Genomic DNA, 17654 nt, shown 5'->3' on the forward strand with positions numbered 1-17654 from the left:
TAAGAATAAAATTAATAAGGGAGCGACTCTTAAGCTTGATATTGAGAAAACTTTTGATAGAGTGGAGTGGGTTTTCTTGAAAAGTAGCATGCTCAAGTTAGGATTTGCGGCTACTTTTGTTGATTTAATCATGGCTTGTGTCACTACTATTTCTATTGTTTCACGGATTAATAGTTCGTTGTATAAGGAATTCACACTTAGTAGGGGTCATCGCCAAGGCGATCCTTTATCTCATTTTTTCTTTCTTTTTGTCACACAAGGGCTGTCATCTTTGCTCCATTGTGTATAGACCACAGGGGCCATTAAAGGTATGCGAGTTTCGTAGAATGTGCCTCGAGTCTCCCATCTTTTATTTGCAGATGATAGTATGGTTTTTGTATGCTGCGTCTTCAAGCTTAAGAATCAATCTCGCTAAATCAATCATTTATTTTAGCCTGAAAACAATTCCGGAGCACATAACTTATTTGACATATATTTTTGGAATACATGAAGTGAATTCCCTTGGTCACTACCTCGGCTTACCTCTATACATTGGGAAAAATAAAACGAGGACTTTTGGTTATATATGTGACAGAGTGACGGGTTGGACAAAATGATTACTATCTTATGGCAGTTAAATCAGTCGCTCAAACACTCTCGAAGTATACCATGTATTGTTATTTACTACCAGAATATTTGTTGAATGAGATTACCGGTGTTATGCGTAGGTTTTGGTGGACTGGTAAAATTTTAGAGTTTGGATGGCCATTAGTCGCTTGTGATACGATTTGTAAATCGAAGCAAGTGGGTGGTTTAGGGTTGAGGGATCTACACTCTTTCAATCTTGCCATGCTTGGTAAACAAATTTGGAGGCTTATCAAAGAACCAAATCGTTGCTTTCCCAGGTTTTTCGCGCCAAATATTAATATCCCGATGGTGATATTCTCAATGCCAAGATTGGGAATAAAGGCTCCTATGCATGGAAAGGTTTTCACAAAACCATTCAGGCTTTCTCCACTGCTTTCTTTTAGAGAGTGGGGTGTAATAACTCCTAGCGACTATTTCGAGACAAGCGGGCCGGTATACAGTGAGTTTAGTTTAATGGTAGTTATAGTCCTTCCATGGCCAGCGATTTACATTGTGGGGATTTTATGGTCAGGGACCAACCAAGGGCGGGGGAAGGAGGGGCGCCCGCCCTGAACCCATAATATTTTCATAGATTCTATTAATTTAAAACTACAAGATTTTACGTAATTAGGGATTTTTTTTTTATTTCTCCACGGGCCAAAAATAAAGAATATAAATAGAGATCCATTTCTTTTATTTCGTCTCGGGTGAAAAAATACCCAGAGCCGGCCCTGCCAGCGTTGGGATATTGATAAAGTCTTGGAGTTCTTTTTCAACCAGGATGCTGCAGTGGTGCTGCAAACTTCAATCGCGCTTTGCTTCATTGATAGTATTGTATGGGGCAACCACGACTCTGTGGCCTACTTTGTTCGTTCAGGTTACTGGTGGCTTCAATGACCTACACATGCCACGGATGTCGTGTACCGACTTTGGAAGATACTTGCTAAATTGAAAATCTTGCCAAAGGTAAGGATTTTTGCGTGGCGCCTAGAACATGGGGCGCTCCCGGTTGGTGCTCGACTGAGTGTTGCTGGGTTGGGAGACTGTCTCTATCCCAATTTCAAGATGGACGTGAAGATAGTTATGCATGTTATTCGTGTCTGCCCTACGACTCAGGAGGTATTGTAGTTTACCAACACCCCAGGTTTGCTTCTTACTTCCTGTCATCACCCATTTTATCTGGGTGGTGACATGGCATTTTTCATATTATATAATATAGTATATAATAATATAGTGGGTTTTAGTAAAAAATAAATGTTTTTGTATATATAGTATATAATGTATATAGTATATATTTTGCATATTAAATGGACATATATCATACAATATATAGTATATAGTATATATTTTCATTATATAGTACATAATTGCATATTATATAGTTCATATTAAATAGTAGTATATTATATAGTTTCCATTAAATAATTGCATATATATTTTCTATTAAATAATTGCATATCATATTTTTCATGTTCTATAGTTAGCATATTATATAGATTGCATACTATAAATAATAGCCCATATTAAATAGTCCATATTAGATATAAGCCCATTTTATTTTCTTTTATAAATGATAAAAACCCAAAAAAGAGTCCATTTTATCAGATACTGAGTCCATTACATTGTTTCTTCAAGATCCAAATAGTAACCCACACATTTTTACAAATATATACTAATAAATACAAAAAAAAAAAAAACCTAATTTGGTTCATGTTAGCCACAGATTATTGTGGTGCAACTTTTTAGGTGCACTTTATGATGACACCTTGTTTATCCTTGGAAAGAGAGCCGAGCAATTATAGACCATAGACGGGCATTGAGAAGAAATCACAAATCCTTTAGAGCCCTTGGATGAGAAGCTAGAATGAGAGTCTCACATTGAGCCACATCACCCATCCAAGTGAAGAAGCACAAAAAAATCTCAACGATGTAGATTTGATCCAATTGCTAAGATTGCATCATTCAAAGGAAGCCCCTACCCTTCCACCGACGCGTGAGCCACACGCACTGGCCGTTCGTCTTCCCGGCCAACGTCGCCGTCGTTTTGAATAGAAAATCATCGGTTGCCGCCACTTTTTTTATTGCAAACATACAAAATAAATAAAGAAGCCAATATCAACAAAAAAATGAAGCTTATAGTGGAAAATCTTAACTAAAATTAGTTGTAACCGTTTATTGGCGGGAAGATATGAAGTTTAACAAATCTAACTACTATAAATGTCAATAGTCATCAATAAACCAAGTAATAACCACCAATCATAAAGATAATCGCCAAACCCCAAAAAGATTCGGAGAAAGCAAGGAGAAAAGGAAGAAAGCTCACCGTTTGTGGAGTAGTCGGTCGCCGGAGATTCAAGCTTTGTTTAAATGTGAAGGTTGTTTTTACTTTGTTTTTTTTGGGTGATCTTTTCGGTTCAAACGGGTCTGCCGGATTTTTCAGCGGAAGTCATGGTGGTTGGTGCTCGGAATTTGGCTGGCGGTGGCCGAAGTTTGATCGTTGGGTGGTCTCGGGTAACTAAGTGAGGAAGAAAGGGGTTGGTTCTCTTGAACTAAGGTTTAGTTTAGGATAGATGGAAGAACATTAGGTTCTTGGAAATGTTCTTGGGTTTAGGGTGCTCATTAAAAAATAACAAGTTTTGAAGTGTTTTTTGTGTTTTTGAAGGATTAAAAGATGATTTTTCGAAGAACATGAGAGGAACTTGAGAAAAAAGGGAGTTTGATTCAAGATGTTCATCTTTTTCTTGGGTTTAGGTGTTTGTGTTCTTGAATTGGTTGAGAGAAGGGAGAATATTTTTAGGCTAGAGAGTTAAAATTAAAAAAATGAATGAAAGTGAAAAAAATGATGAAACGAGGAAAGGTAGAAAGTGGGTGGAATATGAGTAATGGCCAGCCGGGCCGTTTGGCCCATTAGGTTGGCCCGTGTGTACCCATGTTTTTACATGGAGATTGGCTTTTGAACCCTTTTTTTCAATTCATTACATTTTGGTCAAGGTTTTATTGCAATTCTAATTCCTTATATTGTAATTGAATGCAACTTAGTCACCAAATGCTTGTACATTGCTCCCCAAATTTTTATTAAGTTCAATTTAGTCATTGATTGCATTTCAATTGCATTTATTATTTTTATTGAATATGTTGAATTATTAGTATTGAATGCCAATTCTTAAATCTTTCAATATAGTCAAAAGTTTAAACCAAGACTAAAACCTTTAGATTTTTAAATCTCTTAATTTAGTCACTAATATTAAAATTAAACCTTAGAATTTTTAGTTAAAGCCTTAGATTTTAAGTTCTTTAGTCTTTAGTCTTAGTCACAAATTCTTAATTAGAGCCTTATTTTTAGGTTCTTTAATTAGAATTAATTAAGTATTGAAATAACCTTTTAGGATTAGTTTCTTTAAAAATTCTAATTTGATACCAATTAAATAAATTCATAATTTGATTAAATAGAATGTTTATTTTCACATATAGAAAATGATGATCTTAAAGTAACTAGACATTTATTTTTCAATATTTTTAAATAAATAAATATTCTAAAAGTGGTCACCAAAAATTAAATGGGTTCATATTAATTAAAAACAAAATAGTAGAGGTTTGTTCGTACGTTTAAATTGTTAAAGACATGTTGTTTGATTAACGTCAAATGCTTGACATTGGTTCTTTAAATCAAGGAACATCCTAATTCTTTTTAATAATAATGTGACTAGTTTATCATTTTAATTTTCTTTTTAGGGTTTAATAATTGGTAAATTTATAATTTTTAAGGATGATAATATTTCAATTAAAACATAAGAAATAATTGCCTTAATTTTAATTAAGGGTAAGTTTCTTATTTAATTGGAAATAGACAAATATTGTGTGTGTCTCTAAAACCTGAATTAGGTTAAAATATTTTTATTTGGGGAATAAAAGGATCATTAATTAAATAAATATCTTAACTTTTAATTTTCAATATAGAGACAAATTTGTAATTGAATGTACTAATTTTGGGCATTGTGAGACTGTTAATCTTTCTCTAAGCTTAGTCGACTCTCGAATACATAATCTCTAAAACATATACCAAATCACGTCTTTATAAATTTTTTTATTTTAAAGCGTGTTTCTTGAGTTTCTAACCTACCTAATCCCAAAGGTCGATGACAACTCCAAAAATTTCAAATGTTTTCTAAGATTTTGACTTTTAATCTTGATTTCTAAATTCATTCCATATACCCCTAAAAAAAGTGGTCATGATAGCTTGGCGACTCCGCTGATGACGAATCCTGAATATTTGGTTTCTTAGAGAGTAAGTCCTTAAAAACAATTACACTTTCTCCCTGCATTAGAATATTAGGATATTCAATTTTATTTAATTTTTTATTCTTTAATTTCCTTTTAATCTTTAATCTTTTTAATTTCCTTTTATTTTTTATTTTTTATTTATTTTTAATCTGTATTCTTGTTATTCCCCTTTAAATCTTTATTTCTTTTAATTCTTATAAATAGTTGTACTAACATTTGAACTTAGTGATTTTCAGGTATTATAATTTTCCTAAGACCGTTTGTTTTATCTAGTTCTTTTCTTTGCTTATATGGTTAAAAGTTTGAGTTTTTCTCCTCACACACAACACGTCCACATTCATGACATGAGCTCTATATATGAGCTGTCTTCTTTTAAGTGAGAGAAAAAGTGACGTCTTTGTGAGGATTTATTCTCTGTATAGACCTAGCTAGTAACTTTCAGGGTCTAAAGTTCTTATGTCTTTTTGGGAATTTATTCCTCGTGTCACGCATAGGGAAATCTTTCTTCTCGAAATTTAACTTGGTCCATAAGCTTGTGGGTAAGGATCGAGGGTTTGACTAGCTTAAGGGGGTGACAATAAGGATAATTTCGAGTACCTTATCCTTTAGAGTCAAAAACATGCATGTAATTAACCATAGATCTACTCAATGCAAAACTCTGCCGAAATTCCGTCGTACGTACCCCAATAAAGTATACACAAAGGAGAAATCAACGTTAGCCTTTTATTCACATTTATGTTCTGAATCAAGGCATGAGAACTAGAAAATCATGCGGCTTAATACTATTCATGTTCTTGAATTGTTATTATCTATCTTACATGTACTAACTAATCTATGTATTTTTTTTCTCTTTTCTTCTTGATTTTTCTTTTCTTTGTTTCTCACATTTGCATTTTCATATAATAATCGAAGGTGTTAATTCATAAGTGATTGACCAAATTGGAAGGTTTTCATATTGAAACAAGAGTTTTTCCATCGAATATTCAAAGTAAGGATCATTATTATTTTGTGAAAATTTAAGAATAACGCCAACCAATAAGTGAAAAAAATTAAAGCTAATAGAACTTCCTTCAAGACACCAAGATCGAGATGTTATCCTGAATCAAATACTAGCATAAGAAAATTTTTGACGAAGACACGAAGACCATGAAAGAAGACTCTGATTCAAAAATCATAGCAAGGAATTCAAGAGAAGATAAAGAACGTCATCAAAGGCGATAGATAGCTGAACATCTTGATTAATGCAACATCAACTTAGAGCGAAACATCAAATCATTGGGAGAATGCAACTTAAAGATTAAAACTTTCTTTTGAAGTACTCTGGTTTTATGAAACCTTGTTGTCTCATGAAAATTGTTCTATGGTGTCACTTTTAATAATTGACACCTTTTGTATTTGTATTTTTATCATCATAACATAAATGATCGAGAGATGGGGAGAAAATGAGGGTAAATACCCTAATCCAATTAGACACCCAACATTATAAGAATAATGGGGCATTCTAGATGAACAAGTGGAGATCGTTATCCACCATAGTTGTGCCTTATGCTGAGAGCGTTTTGTTTGAATTTGTTTTGGTCCTTTCTCAGCTTTCTTGTAAGAATATTTAAATGAACTTATACTACTTTAAGGATTGTGAACATTGAATCAAATTTGCAATCTTGAAATTATTGAATATCAATTGAATTAAAGGTTCTTTAAATAATTAGAGTTATAAATCTTTAACAAAGTGACAAGATTAAAAACTGATAAAACAAGGACCCTTGATCTTACCCTAGAAGATACACTCGAATACATACCCTTCTCTTGTAGGGACTGAGCTAGCCCTTACCCGCATGAAGAGACAGTTAAGGGCTTGACATTCAGGTATGTAAGGATATGGAAAAAATGGAGCATCTTTCACATGAGATTACAAAGCTGATTGGTTTCTATTTTTGTTAATGATGTTCAATGATGATCATGATCTTCACAGATGAAATGGTCGAGTAGGTGAATCTAGTTTAGGTCAGTTGCTTGGAAATTAAACTCTAACAATGCGATTTTCTGACTTTCAACAGCACCTGGACTATAACAGGTTCTTCTTGACAAGCTTAAGAAATTGAATTCGTATACCCAAAATATAATTATATATGTTAGAATAAAGCTGAGTTATTCCGCTAAAACAATTGGTTATAGAGGAAACTCAAAAGCCCTGACTTTATGAATAGATGACATTCAAACCATGACATCGATCGGATACTTGGCAATTTGGTGTTTGCTCCACTGTGATTGTCAAGTCAAAGACTTTGTGACGACATGAATCCTTCAACTAGCCAAATACATGCAAATTATAAAATATATACGTACAATAAAGGTGAATTCAACTAGCCAAAAAATGGAAAATTAAATCGAATTTACTAAATAAGGAGTTTCGGTGAAGATGGACTAAAGGAGTTGAGGAACGCCTATTATAGTCAATTTCACACGAGCACTCAGGAATTTCATTTTTGGTCGATATTTCTGCACTACCTTTGCTAGAGGAGTCCACGAAGATTGAACAAATGAAAGATTTCAGAGAACTGAAACAAAAATATTCCAAAAAGTCTAGCAATTGAATATGCTAGTTGCTTTATTTTAACTGTATCCACTCAAATATGCCAAACTGATAAAGAGGGGCTTATCACAAGGTTCACGTGGGCATATAAACAAATGATGATATCTCGATGACTGAAACCTTAGAAAATAGGAAGCCAACCTGAAGTTAAACCATCAGTCTTGACTCTTGTCAAAGGAATATAACTATGAAAATTTAAAGAACAATTGATTCTTTTGATATTCTATGAACTCATGTTTACGATTTGCTTCAATTGTGAGCTTGAATTAAGGGGCAATATTTTTTCAAAATTTTGAAAATAAAGGAAAAAGAAAAACAATTTCAAAAAAGACAATCTCTCCGGAGTTGATCTTGGTGGTTGACACGTGGCTTTCAGACATAAAGCTCGTGCTTAGAATCAGTACTGGAGCCAGAAATGATAAGTAATGGGGCATTTTTTTAGGCCCATATCATTCATAAATGATAAATGTTGGAACATATTTGAAGGCCCATATCTTTTAGAAAGACAATATCATTGAATTGAGCAGACATTTATGAGGCAGAAAGGCATGAAGAATAAAAATGGTGAAGTAGAGACAGTGGAACTTACTATATATATGCTTTCCTTGTCTATCATCACAACAAACAATAGCATTATTCTGGTGATTTCCCATGCATTAATGTTAGCAAGCCAAAGCATCCCACTTACATTACAACTGAGCTTTTCTCTTCGGTGTCCTTGCAATGCTATACAAAATCTCTGAACATCATGCAAAGAGTTTCCCTGGTTAAAAATCTAAACAGAAGCCACAAGAAATGACGAATAAGTTGCTGAATGTATCACGTACCAATAATTATGGTACTGGACCAATGATTTGATCATATGAGGTTTCTAAATTCTAATTTCTCTCAAATAGAAGGTTGTTTTTTTCCGGTGCCAAGGTTAAAAGTGACAAAGTTTTATTGTCGTGGAATGAGCAATGAAATCTTAACAGCAAGAAACTAGTGGAGCCAACTGAGATTGAACGATGGGTTGTCGTTAATTTTTCAACATGATGTGATACTAATAGCCTCATTCGGGATTCAATTCAGATAGATCCTCTATTCAAGGTGAGTCAAGAACTCAAACAGAACAAACACTACTATCTTGTTGAAATAATTTGAAGAAATGATCAGGGAAACCCAATTGAACTTCCTGAAGCTCCACAATTCCTCCTTTGTGTTTTACCTGATAAGAAAAATTCTAATCTTTATGACTCTTGTCGAGTTTGGCATAGTGACACAGTGTATGGCTCCAACTAGGATCAATGATCAATACCTTACGAATTTGCTTCTAAAAATCAATGCAAAACTTGGAGGACTGAATTCAATGTTAACAATTAAGCAAACACCTTCATTTCCATTTATTTCTAAGGGTCCAACTATCATCTTTGGCATATATGTGTCTCATGGTTCTTTGAGGCAATCCGATATTCCATCAATTGTTGCGGTGGTCAGCTCCAGGCAATGGTCTTTGATTTCCCGCTACAGAGCAGTTGTGCGTACTCAATGTCAAAAGCTTGAAATGATAGATTCTCTTTTCAAACCATCTGGAAAGGATGATGATGGTATCATGAGGGAAACTCTATTGGATTTCTATACAAGTCCAGAAAAAAGAAGCCCAGGGGTAAAATTTTGTCGGGGCAAGAAGAAATCGACAAAAATCAAGAAGTGCAAGAGTGCATGCTAGAGCAAACAAAAAAGTGAAGATAACCGAATCAGAGAGAGAATGAAGACGCTCATGCAACCATTCCCATCACAGATCAATAAAACATGCATCAACATAAACATACACATCACATGAATATGCACATTTGCATCATGCATTCATCATCTCATGCAATAAAAAAAGGTTTTTTCATTTCTAGTAAGGATTCTTTTATAATCTCTTTTGAGAAATTAGTTTCATCTTTCTCAAGATTGTTCATCCAAAAACATCAATCTAGTCTTTTTTAAGACTGTTTTCCCTGAAATCCTTATTTCGTTCTTAAAAGACATTTTTCTCCTCTCACGAAAACATCATCTAATTTTCCTCTCTCAAGGTCATTTTCTCCTATCATGAGGACGAATTCAAAAGGTCATTTTTATCAAAATAAAAATCAAATAAAATACTTGAAATAAACTCCATCTTGACATTCATAAAAACATTCATGATAATCATTCATAAATGCATCATTTTTATATTGATCCTTCAGGAAATAAAAGTTTGGTGATGACTAGACATCATCAACACGAAAGAACAATGTTATCCACAGGTTTGACTGTTAGAGTATGCCCAAAGACCAATCATACGATGATTGTAATAATACATTTGTTTACCAATTTTATTGAATGAAGGCGTTGCCACTATTATTTTTAGTTATATGTTTTTGTTTAAAATAAATTAAAATATAAAGTTCGTATAATAACATTATTATTATTAAAAGATTCATAGTCAAGTATTATTATGGGCGTGGACAATAATAATACGATTAAGACCAACACGTTATTGATTTATGACAACAAGTTTTCAAAAACATAGAGATGTCAGAATTAATACATGATTATATTGTTAGAGAACAATGTATCGGATTGACCCACCATGAGCATATGTCTTGGATTATTATGTAACTATCATAACATTGCTCATGGTGATGACTATATGTATGATCCTCAAACTTTAGATCAATGTTATCCCAACATATATTGTTGTATGTTTTGATACAGTTAAACATGCTCCGTAACTGGTTACACTATAAAGATTGTTATTGAATATATTTCGATATATGTAGTGAGTGCGTATGATTAAGATATGATTTGTCCTTCATACATACTAGGAAATATATCGCAGGTCACTTGATTGAGTGAGACTAAAAATGCATGGCCATGCTCGAATAAGTTGTTATGAGATATCACAAATTATTCGTTAATTATAGTCTACTCCAGATATCAAGAAACAATAGATGAGCTATACAAGTGTGACTATTCCAAGACTTGTGTCTATTCTAGATATAAAGGACAAAAGAACGTAATACATAAAAGAGTGAATCACAAAGATGATATGTCGAATCATAATTTCTTGTAACTTAGGTGACAATGATATATTGCTAGATGTCACTCATTGTATGTAATATTAGAATTGTTCTAATAATTACTACTAACGTTACAAGAGCCTACAGGGTCACACACCATAGGATTGAAATGAGCAAAGATATACAATTTGTTGTATGTTACTAAAATATATCTAGAGTTAATATATGTATATTTGATATACATATGATTTTAATTATCCCGAATATAATAAGTAAACATTAAAAGAATGTAATTTTGATTACAACTCTTTTAATCGATATTTAATTCGGAATAATTAAATAAGAGTTTAAATAAATGTTAAAGATTATAATTCAGATTATAAGTCTTTAATGGATATTTAATTTGAATTAATTAAATAAGATTTTTTTATTAATTCGAAATAACTTAAAATCCCTAAGAGGTTAAGGTAACTGATATAATTTAAAGTGAGGTAAGGTCTAGCATCCACTTCTTCTTCATTTGTTTTTCTCAAAACTGTTTTTGGGAAAAAAAAAATTTACTCTCAATAGAGTGAACTAAGTACAGGCCGAGACACGTTTTCGTGGAGGCTTACGATTCAAACCGTTCGTGATCACCATTAGTCATTGATGCCTTTGTTGTTTTTCAAGAAACCCATTGTAAGTATTCACATCCTTTCATCCCGATTTCGGTTTTTTCGTACTTGGATCGCTGGTGAGACTGTTGAGTTTTGTTTCCGTTGTGCCATAGGGTGCGCCGACGGTCCGAACATTGACATCATGAAGTGAATGATCAGATCTTCGAAAGGAAACTAGATCTCCTCAACATGCATGAGCAAATTGTCCGTCACCTTAGAGATTGTTTCTCCCGAAACAAAGTTGTCTCGTTTGAGACAATTTTTCTTGAAACAAAATTCATCTCACTTGAGATTGTTTCCTTTAAAAACAATTTTTTTCTTGCTTGAGACAATTTCTCTTGAAACACAAATCCTTGAGATTGTTTCTCTCGAAACAAAATTTCGTCTCACTTGAGACAGTTTTCCCAAAATTTTGAAATTGTTTCACTTGAAACAAAATTGATATCGCTTGAGATAATTTTCCTAAAAAAACTAATTCTGTCTCGCTTGAGACAATCTTCCCACAAAACAAAAAAAAATTGGAAATTGTTTCACTTGAAAAAAAATGATAACATTTGAGATTGTTTTTCTTAAAAACAAATTTCTTCTCGATTGAGACAATTTTCCCTTGAAACGCAAATTTTGAAATGTTTACTTGAAACAAAATTTTATCTCATCTGAGATAGTTCCTCTTGAAATGAATTTCCTTCCACTCATTTATTTTCATTCAAATATTTGACAGGAATTCAACGTTAGCAAAGACTTCGCTTCACAATTCCATGTCGAAGAATAAGATTCCATTTCAAGTCAATCATTGGCAACTATGACTATCTCTCCTCAACACGAATGAGTATTGTCGTTTCCAAAGACAAATTATCTCCTAAAACGACAAGAGTTCTTCAACACGAAAGAATAATGCTGTCCACTGACCAGATCTCCTCAACGCAAAAGAATAGCATCATTCAAAAGGCAATCGCCTGTAGACAATTAGATTTCCTCATCGTGAAGAAACAATATTGTCTTCATGATCAAAACAACCCAAACACAATTAGATTTTTTGAACACGAAGAAACGACATCGTCAACTAACTTGATGTCCTCCTAAGAGGGGTCAAATCATTGAACCGCAACTAGTAATCCTCAACACGAAGAAACCATGTCATTAATAAATATATGTTATCCTCATATAAGGGATCAAATCATCAAAATATGACCAAAGTCCTCAAGATGATGGAAGAATGTTGTTTTAAATAGCAAACGACTTAATCCTCAATATCAAAACGAACGAAGATGTAGGACAAAAGTAGTGTGTCTGTGCCCTATTCCCGTCACATGATAATGGATAAAAAGGGACAGTTGTCGACACTACATTTAGTCCGAGCCTCAATTTGAATCTTTTTTTATTACTATTATCATTTTCTAGTATCATTTTATAATATTTTTACGTTTCATTGTTATCACGTTATCATGGTCAGAACATTTCTAAATGATAATCGACCTTGCATGTTTTGGTTTAAATCATGAAGTCACACAACCCAAGTTCAAATCAAACCCGGGAGCCCAAAACAATACGGGCCCATGTGGGAGGACCCAAACAAGTTAGGGTTTCCTCCTAAACCCAACCAGCCGCTGCCACCAAACGTGGAGCTTCCATGCTCGTCGTCGCCCGACGAGATTTGTGCCGGTCACTCGTGATTCTCTTGCATGCATACTCGACTGCTCCGATCAGGCGTGGTTTCCTCCGAAAAGCTCTTTCCTCTCTCTGCCATGCAAAAAAAAGCAAGGAAAATAGATTACTTTTTTTTTCTTATTTATTGTAAACAAAACTGGGTATATAAACCCATCAAAACAGTGTATTTGGGATAAAGAAAAAACCATTCAAAAGATCAAATAAAAATATAAAAGTTTTAGATTCAAATAACTAACCAATGTATTTTCTTTATTATTTTTCGTGGTTTTTTTACTATTCGAAAGAAGTAACCAAAACCAAATAAAGTTAGAATTTTTACCTTAGCGATGGGTTTTCCTCGCTAGAATAGGAGCCATCGTCGAAAAAAAATGTGAACCTTTAGGGGTCTTGTTTCGGTTTTTGGTAGATTTGTTTTAGGAAATAAAAAGGTGGAAGTTTTAGGTCTTTTAGGTTGAGTTTGGTGTCAGTCAGCCGCCGGTGGTGGTGGCCGAAGAGGGAGAGCTGCCGTGGAGTGGTGGTGGAGGTTTTTTTTTGTTTGGTTTCGATCATAGGAAAATAAAAAAGGTTTTGGGTTCCTTTCGGGGTCTTTGGGCACGATCATGGTTAGGGTAGAAGAAAAGGAGGTTTTTGAGGGTCATCGGAGTAGGGTGACCACCGGTGGCCGGCCATTTTTGGCCTTGAGAGAGTGACGCCGACGGGTTGAGATGTAGGGGAGAGGGAGAGATCTTGAAAGAAAAAAGAAAATGAGTAAAAAGATGGTGGCTAGGGTTATACCTAAAATGAATAAAAAATGGATATATATTAAAGAAAATAGTGAAATCACGCATACCCCTTTCCTTTTACCGTGTTTTACATTCGGGTCACCATATCTATGCGTTTTTTAATGTTTTTAATTCTGGTACCTTAGTTTTAGTTTTTGTAAATAAGTCACTAATCTGTTATATTCCATGTCTTATTTATTCTTATTTAACCCATTTATTTTTGTTTCTTTTAATTTAATCACTATCCTACTAACATTCTAACATTTTTTTATTGTTCATACTTGCATTCTAACATTTTATTTTTATTGTTCATATTAACATTCTAACATTTTATTTTTATTGTTCATACTAATATTCTAATATATATTTTTTTGTTCATACTAACTTACTAACATTTTATTTTATTGCTCAAACTAACCCGCTAACTTCCTAACATTCGAATATTCAACGACCTTGCAGTGACCCACCCTAGGGATGATCCGCATTATTTATGGTCCGTGTTAAAATGTTAAAAAAATATGACCCTTGACTTTGAAATTTATGCAATTTAATATTTCCTTTTATTTATCATTCCAGCATTTTAATTTTTATGTATTTATTTTTCGGTCACTTTAATTTCTAATCTTTTAGTTTAGTCCTTTAAATTTCCAGCACTTTAAATTTCAGTATTTTGACTTCTGTTCCTTTTAATTTGCAGCATTTTATTTTAGTCCTTGAAACTTCCAGCACTTACTTTTCTGTATCTCACTCTGCAACTTATTTTTTTAGTCACTATTATCATTCATGGTCTATTTTGTTTTCCCTTTTGCATTGATTTGAGTTGTGAAGTTTCGTATTTAATTCAATTTGGTCCCTTGACTATCTATAATGTCTTTTAATTTTACCTGATTCTTTTATTTTATTTTTACTTTAATTTGATACAAATGCACGACTATTTATTTATTTATTTTTCTTTCTTTCCACTTTTACTCCCTTGTTTATATATTCTCTGTTTGGCATTATTATTATTGTTATTTGTTTCGGTTATATTTTTTATGCCATTTATTTTTTTTGTTTCCTTCGTTCATCTTTTTTGCCTTTTATCTTCTATTCATTTTTATGTTCCTTTATTTTTGCCTATCATATGGAGCATGTTGCCTTTTTTTTTTTTACACATTTCCTTTTATTTAGCTCTTCCCACTTATTATCCTTCATATTTCATGGTTAGATTAACATTCACATGGCCCCCATTAATTTTAATTGTTGGTTATTTAATATAGCATTTACGTTATAAGTTTCCTTCTCCATTTATTTATTCGTATACTAATTGCATATATATACATACATTTTAATTGCACGTTTTCTTAATATTATTTATACATTAAATATTCATATGTATTATTCATTTATTAAATATTAAACGTACTTTCTTTAGGTTCCGATCTTTTTTAAAAAACTAGGTGATAACTCTATTGTGAGAGGAATCTATGAAGAAGCCTCCTAGTTAAGAGGAAGTGTGTTTTTTAAGACTGTTCGTACAAAAGTTGTCACCTTCTAATCAATGAATTCTTATTTGATAATATAACGTTACACTGTTTTAAATAAAATCAAGTCAATGTTCTTTCGTGTGAGGAATCAATGAAAAAGTCTCCTGACAAGGGAAGTGTATTTTCGAGTATTGTTCATACGAGAACATTCTTTTTTTTAAAAAATTATATTTTATTTTGTTCTTAAAAATAAACGAAAAAAAACAACCACCTTTTTATAAATAATAAATATGTACATATAAATATTATTTACTATGTTATTTCTTTATTAAATGCATTCATGTGTCTTAATTGTTGCATTCATCACCCTTGTCATCTTATTTTTTTGGTTTTAATAAATTTGAAGGCAACATTGTTTTAATTTGGATAATCAACGAGATAGTGTCCTAACTAATAAAGATGGCGATCTTTGTTAACTTTCTTTCAAATTAAAAGGACATCCTTTCTAAAAATAAATTTGAGTGAACCAGGCATTTTTTAAAATCAAATTCTTTTTAATAAATCTCACTCAATTCAAAATAAATTCGAATGAACAAAAGGATCATAATTTAAATATATATATTCGAGTTTGTAATTTCCCAACATTTAGACATCATATAATCGTTTAGGTACTAAACTTGGGCGATATGGGGGTGCTCACCCATCCCCACACGTAATTGACTAGCAAACTCTTAAAAATTATTTTTTGGTAAAACACATACATTTTTTTCGTCTTTTAATGATTTTTCCAAAATCATTTTGGGCTTAATAGTTATTAGTAGTTTGTAGTAGTTATCAGACTAAATTTTGAAAAGTTGGGTTTGAAGTTTGAAATCTATTATAAAATTATGTTAATTTGATTTACAAAATCAATTTAAGAATTATTTTAAAAAATTAAATTTCTAAAGAAGTTGTTCCTTTCGTAAATGGGTAGTTAATTTTTTTTAAAATTTTAATTATTAAAGGTATCTATTATATAATTAATAATTCAATAATTAATAATTAGTAATATTGATATTAACTTTAATTAGTTTTAAAAAATAACAACCAATTTTGATTTCTGATTACATTTCATCATTTTCTCCGAAAAGAATTTATTAATTATTTATTAAATTTTTATCCAAAAATAAATCTATTAATAAATTTTATTTTCATTTTTTCTAATTGAATCAATAATTGAAATTTTAAGCACCAAATCGTATTAGATAATTATTTATCATTAGTCGAACTACAAAGAAACATGGACTTCTTTAAATTAAAATAATAAAATATTTTATTATAAAGTATTTCACTCACTTATTTACAGACGGTTTTGGATAGTTAAATTATTTTTATACAGAATAATCTCAAATGTTAGTGGAAATAATCATCAAATGGATAAAATATATATTATGAAGAGTAAAGATGACGATTTACATTAAACTTGAAGAGTTTTAAACTTTCACCTGCCTAAATTCAATCTACCTTTTTGAAATAAAACCCAAATTTTACCCGACCTGAAATAATATATTTATAGAAAATATTATTTTTATTCAATAAAATAGAGATTTAATTAAAAAAAACTAATATATAAAGACATATTATTAAAATTATTCTTAAATATATAAGATAAAATTATGTTTTTTAATAAATATTTTTCTCCGTAAACTCAAACTCAACTCAAACCTATTCTTATTTTTTAAAAAAAGAATCCAACCCAAAAGTCAGGCCAAAACCATTAGATTCAAATCCCGTGTTTATCATGAGTGATGCTTTAACATTATCATTAATTTTTTTAATGATGAAACATTAAAATAAAATCAAAACTAAACATGTTTAGATACTAAAGGAAAATAGGTGTACTATAGCCAGAAAGATAGCACTCTAATCGGGTTGAATGGGAGAAAATTCAACCAAACCTCATTCATCATAGTCCATAATAAAGAATAGCCATTTAAAAACAATATTCTAAAAAATAAAGATAATTAATGACAAATATAATCAAGAGTCAGAAGTAGCTGATAATGTTCTCATAGAGTAATCAATGGGAATCCGTTTGATTGTTTTCATCATCCTCTTTTTTTCCAAAATCTAAATAAAAATTAATTAGAAAAATCAAAGGTAACGACCTTCCCATTTCTACAGAAAAAGATTTAAGTGGAAACAATCAAAAGTGACTCAGAGATCTTGGTGGAAATAATCATCAGACGCTAAGAGTAGCAAATATTTTCTCACATCACAGGCATTTCAAAACCCTAAAATTTCCATTAAAAAGGAGGAAAAAGTTCAAGAGTCAGAAGTAGCTGGTACTGTTCTCATGGAATAATCAATGGGAATCCGTCTGATCGTTTTCATCATCCTCAAATCTATTTTCCTCCATTTTTCTAAAAATATTAAAAAAAAATAAAGGAATGTATCTAACTTGTCACCAATAAATTCCAAATGAGAAAGAGTAATCAGAGCTAAAGTTAGTTCTTAACAGAGGAAAACTGCGTATACATCAAGCCTTTGCTTCGGCCTAACGGTAGATCCGCTGATCCATTCCGGAATAGAGAATAATGTTTCCATTTTAAAAT

At 31.9% G+C, this 17654-nt stretch overlaps 1 long non-coding RNA gene and 3 other non-coding genes across 4 annotated transcripts; all 4 read right to left on the minus strand.

Annotated features, from left to right (window-relative positions):
* Positions 1 to 12625: 12625 nt before the first annotated feature.
* Positions 12626 to 13589, minus strand: LOC120189883. The gene is made up of 2 exons (XR_005522568.1): positions 13153 to 13589; positions 12626 to 12905 (listed from the first exon to the last, which is right to left on the minus strand). It is a non-coding gene; the product is annotated as an uncharacterized LOC120189883 (long non-coding RNA).
* A 3492-nt stretch (positions 13590 to 17081) lies between these two features.
* On the minus strand, positions 17082 to 17157 carry LOC120189904. Its single transcript, XR_005522577.1, has one exon. It is a non-coding gene; the product is annotated as a small nucleolar RNA R12 (small nucleolar RNA).
* Positions 17158 to 17252: 95 nt separating this feature from the next.
* LOC120189899 lies at positions 17253 to 17323 on the minus strand. Its single transcript, XR_005522572.1, has one exon. It is a non-coding gene; the product is annotated as a small nucleolar RNA SNORD24 (small nucleolar RNA).
* A 43-nt stretch (positions 17324 to 17366) lies between these two features.
* On the minus strand, positions 17367 to 17442 carry LOC120189900. The gene has a single exon (XR_005522573.1). It is a non-coding gene; the product is annotated as a small nucleolar RNA R12 (small nucleolar RNA).
* Between the last annotated feature and the right edge of the window lie 212 nt (positions 17443 to 17654).

This window comes from Hibiscus syriacus, unplaced genomic scaffold (genome assembly GCF_006381635.1).
Source record: "Hibiscus syriacus cultivar Baekdansim isolate YM2019G1 unplaced genomic scaffold, ASM638163v2 tig00116960_pilon, whole genome shotgun sequence".
NCBI classification, from domain to species: Eukaryota; Viridiplantae; Streptophyta; class Magnoliopsida; order Malvales; family Malvaceae; genus Hibiscus; species Hibiscus syriacus.